Raw genomic sequence first — 6,673 nt, forward strand, 5'->3', positions numbered from 1 at the left:
GTTGACATAATGGACTGGAGCACATTACTGAATTTGTGAGGTTTGTTAGGCGTTTATTTTAATAATTTGAGTAGTTTATTATATTGAGATGGTTGAATATTTTATATTTATAAAAAATTATATTGATTAAATATTAATTTTTTGATTGGAATATTTATTTTTGAAATTAAATTTACTATTGATAAAAATGTGTTTTGATCAAGAGGTTACTAATATCTGATCAACATGATTTTTTGTAAACATAAAAGCCTTGTTTGATTTGTTTTTCAGAAAAATATTTGGAAAAAAATTCTCTACAAATAAATTTTTAAGAGTAATCAAACCAAACAAATTTTTTTTAAAAAAATCTCAAAATTTTCTTTGGTTACCTACTTTCTAAAATCACTTTTTCTCTCATACACATCAAATCAATCACTTTTTTTAAAACTCTCTCCAAAATAATTTTTCAAAACCATTTCTGAAAAAGGCAAACCAAACAAGTTTTTGTATTTTTTATCTCAAAAACTACTCTACAAACACAAACCAAACACACAAAAAGTACTCGACAAACTATTCACATTAAACGATTTGAATTATCAAAACGAAACTCGTAATGGCCCAATAGTACATTTCAGTTGACTATAAATTGGAGAGAGGACTCTCCCATCATGTTTATATTGACTTTTTTTTTTTGACTTTTTATAAAAATGTATATATAAAAGCAATGAAGTGATTTGACAAAAAAACAAAAAAAAAAATCAAATCAAATCAAATAAGTTGCTTGTTTAGGCTTATTTTGGTAATAGATTAAAAATTAGTTTATTTTTTTATTTTTTTAAAATTTCTTTTAAAAAATGTATAAAAAATAAAGAGACTAATGTGAACCAAAAAAGTCAAAAATTTTAAAAATTAACTTTTAATCCAATTGTCAAAATAGACTGGCCTATTTTGGCTATATAAAAAAAAAGTAAGTTCTTTTTTTTGAATTTTTTTTTATCTTTAGTGAATTTGTTTTCAAAATTATGTCAAATCTTTTTACTTTTTCGGATCCGTCTTGTCGAGACAAATCTAACTCTTTTGTTTTTTTCGAAAAATTCCAGAAAAAGATTACTAAAGATAAAAATAAGTAAAAAAAGATTACTTATTTTGTCTTTTCTGTATTTTTTGGATTTTTTAAAAAAATTATAATTTTCCAATTTATCTTATCAAGTTGAATCTACAAACCTAAAGGTTTTTGATTTTTTTTTTTTTTTTATAAAAAGTTTACTAAAGACAAAAATAAGTCAAAAGAAAAAGATCAAAAAAAAAAAAACACTTCCCAAAGTAGTTGCCTCAAAAAATTGAACTCACTTTTCAAAAAATTAAATTTTTGCTTTCCGTAATTTTTTTATATTTTTAGTCAAAAATTTTAAGATTTTAAAAATGCTTTTATTTTTTAAATGCACACTTAACCTAAATACATTTAAAAAGTACAATACTTATAAAAAAAAAAAATCTTTAAAAAATTTATCAAATACAAAAAAGTACAAAAATTTAGTACATTTTCATATTCTTGTATATTTATTGAATTTTTTAAATATTTTTTGATAAATATTTTACATTTTAGGTGTGTCTGAGTTATATGCATCTAGAAAGTAAAAAAATTATTTTAAATATTAAAAAAAATATAAAAAATAAAAAATAAAAAAATAATTTTCAAAAAATCAATCAAAACCGTGCTCTTTATTACAGTTTATCTACTTGTTTATAGTTTTTATTTATTTTTCTTTTCATTTTATTGGGTAAATTACCAATACAACTCCTTAGGGGTATATTTGTAATTTATCCTATTTCTTCATTTTATTTTCTAGGTCATATGCATAACAAAAAAACTCAATAACTGAACAAAAACCAATCACATGCATGAAATTTCATAACTAACTGAAGTTTAAACTACATGAGCTGTAAAATTATGGTCGAGCATAAATTTTATGAGTAATTTTAGGTATTATAAAAAAAATATTATAAAAATAATTATGAAAGATTTTTTACCGTTAGATTACACATATAAAAAAATACCACACATTAATCAAAGAATAAAAAATCTTTATGAAGTATTTCATGATATTTTTTTCATTACCCTAAATATTATTCAAATTTTATAGTTCATAATGCATAACAAAAGACTTAATAACTAGTGGAACAATACCAATCACATGCATGAAATTAAGGGCAACAAGAGACCATCCTCTCTTCCATTACATAATCAAATTACAAAACATAAATAATGAGTGTAATTACATAAACTCATAAAATACACAAGATTTTAGAAAAATATTTTGAAATATGAAGCAATCCTTTGCAAATTCAGATGTCACCAGCTACTACCCAGGGCTACAGGCAGAACGGTTACGTGAGAAAAGGAAAATGAATTAAAACAATGATTTCTTAAATTGCAAACATTGACTTTGATTTGTTCAAAATTACATGATAACAAGCAACTAATATCCAAACCTTCATTGTCACTTGTCATCAACCACATAAATTCCATAACAAGAAGATAAGGTTCACATGCATCATTGAAAAAAACAAGCAAACAATAATTTTTAATGCTGAATTGGTCAGTGACTGGATAATTTAAAATTGGGCTCATGTCATGCAATTTTTAACTATAATCACAACTTATTTAAGAATGTTCACCGTAAAAAGTATTAAAATAAAAGTCACCCGAAGGTAAAAATATTAGAATTTCAATCAAGGCTACTTTAACTTGTTAAAAATTTGTTTGAGATTGACTTATTAGGTAAACAAGTCAAGCCTAAATATGTTTTTATAGTTATTAAATTTTTAAGCTAAGTTTGAACAACCGACCACTCACTTATATCATCTCAGGCTTGCTTATAGCCCTAATTTCAATGTGTTTTTTTTCACATATTGTAATTAGCATTTTCATTAAAAATAATGGCTAGGAAAAGTGAACAAAATGAAAATTCAAAACAATATGTAAACAAAGACGAAGTGATAAAAACAGAGAGTAAGGTGTAACAAATCAACCAGTTTGTGCAATTACACACAGTTTTAAATCAGAATTGCTATAAATCAGATACATAGAAATTGTTGAATTACCTAGTGAACTTGGAACAGAGAAAAATAAACAAGTTGAATGTGATTATGCAAACCTAACACAGAGAGAGAGAGAGAGAGAGAGAGAGAGAGAGGATTTCAACGATTGGTTTGAAATGAAAAACAGAAATGGATCGATGGGAAGAGAATGTGATGTGAAGGGGATTGAGGCAAAGGTGTAATTTATAGTGGAATTGGAGAGGGTTCTGCGATAGAGTATTCCCAAAACATAACGCGGAACGAAATTCGTAGAGAATTTAAAAGTACCGATGGAGGCGATCTTTGTTTTGTCAGTTTTATTTGAATAGTAAATTAAATTATTATTCTTGATGATTGATTCTATCTTTCCGGGAAACTGCACTCTTTCTTATTAAAGCTTCTTGTGGCGTGCTTCCATTGCCATATCTCATTTGGGTAAATTGCAAATACGTTTGCTTGAAGTTTAAATTAGACTGGCTAAAAATATAAATTATCTTATGTGATTTGAATAATTATAGATACCCTTTGTCAGATTTTTTATTTAACATAATTAATTAAAAAAAATAAAATTTATAATTGTTTTTCTATATAATAATAAAATTATTAATTAAAATATATTTCTAACATCATAAAAAATTGTTAATTGATTTGATAATTTATTAATAAATGGACGATTTGTTATAAAATTAGAAACTTCAGGGGTGAGATGTAATATCCAAAATTTATAGGGAGCGATTCGTATTTTAATCAAACCTTAAGGGATGTATTTGTAATTTACCCATCTTATTTTATAGTGTTTTTTTTTTTTAAAAAAAAAAAAAAAGATTGTGACACAAAAAATAAAATAAAATAATCAAATAAGTTGTTTATTTGGGTCTATTTCGAGAAGTAGGAAAAAAGCTAATTTTTTAACCTTTTTTTTTTAAATATATAAAAAAGTATAGAGGTGATGTGAATCAAATAAGCCAATAAGTTAGTTTTTTTTCTAATTGTCAAAATATAGTTGGCTTGAAATTTTGAACCCACTTTTCAGATTTTTTTTTATTCCTGTTTTGTTTTTAATCAAAAAATTTAATATTTTAAGAACTTTTGTTTTAAAAAAATAAAATTAGATGCACACCTTCTCTCAATAAACTTGAAAAGTATAATATTTGTAAAAAAATCTTTAAAAAATTAATCAAATACAAAAAAAAAAAGAGAAAAATTCAGTACATTTTCGTATTGTTGTGTATTTATTGAATTTTTAAAATATTTTACTTTTTAAGTGTATCTAAGTTATGTGCATTTAGAAAGCAAAAAAATTATTTAAAATATTAAAAAAATCAATAAAAAAAAATTAATTTTCAAAAAATCAATCAAAACCAAACAAAATGTAGGTGCTCTTTATTACAGTTTATCTACTTGTTTATAGTTTTTATTTTTATTTTTTTCATTTCATCGGGTAAATTACAAATACACCTCCTTAGGGATATATTTGTAATTTATCCTATTTCTTCATTTTATTTTTTGAGAATATATGACAAACTATTTAGTGTAATTTTTATTTACAGCTTATTAAGTACAAATAATTTTTTTAAAATTAAAATTATTTAAAAGTTAAGAAATGAGTGTTTTTGGCTTCTTTTTTTTTTTTTTTTTTGTTGAAGTTGTACCAAATAAGTCTACTGTATGTTTATAAGAACAAATGCTATGATATTATTTAGAATAATACTATATATATATTAATTAATGTACTAATTAGTATATTAACATATGATGTGGCATATTATTTAGAATAATACTATATATACTAATTAATGTACTAATTAGTATATTAACAGATGATGTGGCATAATTTAAGAGGTTTTAGATATTTGTAATTTGTATAATTGATGGGGTCAATAATAATGACATAACACTAGTTGGTAAACTAATATGTATATTAATTGGTATATGTAGTACCATCGTATTATTTAATGTTGTGTGTTCACTTATGTTAAGAGCAGTGGCAATCAAGCGACACACTGCCTTGCACGGATGATGGCATTTCATCATGAAGGTCCTCGTGTGTGTATGGAGGATGCCCATATATGCTCAAGCTATTCTGTTGGACTCTAGTTCATACTCGTAGTTTTCTTAGCTATTGTGCTTTGTTTGTCTTATTTTTTTTGCTTTGTTTTCCCACCCAAAAAAAGAAAAGAAAAGAGAACTGTATAAAATATATTTTGGAAAGAGTAGTGTTAATGCCACGAAACTAATAGCTACTAGCACATGACTTTTGATTCAATTACAATTTGACCCACCATTTGTGAGGGTGGGATGGTTCACCACACTTGGCTATGTCCTTCTATGCAAAATTTGAGTGTCCTTAATCAAGCCTTCCTTCAATCTTGGCTTACAAAAACCATTTACATTTCCTTTTTCTTTCTTACGTGAGACATGGGAAATACTAATTTGAAATGAGACTTACGAACATAAGTTATTTTTAAATAATTCACTTAAGTGTCAATTGTTTATTCGTCCACAAATAATTTTGACCAATCAAATATATATATTCTGTTGGAAATGGTTAATTTTTCCTAAGTTAGGTCTATTTTTTAGGTGGGCCCCGAGTGTCGATTAACTCGGGTCAAAGTGGTAACGCGTTCTATGCCGCGTTGTGATTCACGTGGTATATTTGGTTGCTCAAAACCATTACCGAGTGAATGGGAAATTGAAGCCAAAGTGTGCTCCATGAAAATGGAGTTTTGGTGGAAATTCCTTAAGGTTGTAAATTGGACTTGATCAGAAAAATAATTCGAAGAAATTAAATCAAGTAAGTTATTTAATTACTTTCAGTGTTGTTTTTATTTGTTTTTTTTTTATTCAGATTTTAATTTTGTTTTTGTAACAAAATAAAATCTGTTTTGTTTTTTATTTATTTATTTTTATTTCGAGTTTGATTTTTGTAATCAAACATAGTCTCTCCTTTTCTTTATTTCTTTATATTCTGGTTGTTGTTTTGTACACAACAGAATTAAATCTTTTTAAATACAGTGAAGATTGTCCAACAATCTTAAGACAGACTCCTTTTTGGGTATCTTCATTGTATTTAATTTTCTGTGTTTTCAAATTAATATTCTGGTTGGAAAAACAAATAGTGATTTATGCTATTTGACAGATAGTAGTAATATACTGTCTCTTTTCTTTGACAACTACTAGTAGTACGATACTGGTGTCATTAACAATTCAGAATATTATTTGGTATTACAGAAAATTCTTGTGATATTTTATTTTTCTAGTTTTAGTAACAAGGAAAATAAAATTATTTTGTTGTTATAATTATTTTCTGGTTTTAGTAACTAGAAAATTAATTTGTGTTTTAATATTTTCTGATTTTTGTAATCAGAGATTATGGCTACTACAACTGAAACTGTATCTGGCAGTGGTACTCCTATTGTTACACCTACATCGGTCCCTATCCAGAACCATGTTCATGTACCAATCAATCATGGAGAAAAACCGGAAAAATTTAATGGTACCGAGTTTAAGAGATGGCAGCAGAAGATGCTGTTCTATCTTACAACTCTTAATTTGGCCCGGTTTCTCCATGAAGAGGCTCCAGCACTTAAAGAGGGTGAAAGTGATCGGCAAG

Source organism: Camellia sinensis, chromosome 11 (genome assembly GCF_055761805.1).
Source record: "Camellia sinensis isolate YWXY chromosome 11, ASM5576180v1, whole genome shotgun sequence".
Taxonomy (NCBI): domain Eukaryota; kingdom Viridiplantae; phylum Streptophyta; class Magnoliopsida; order Ericales; family Theaceae; genus Camellia; species Camellia sinensis.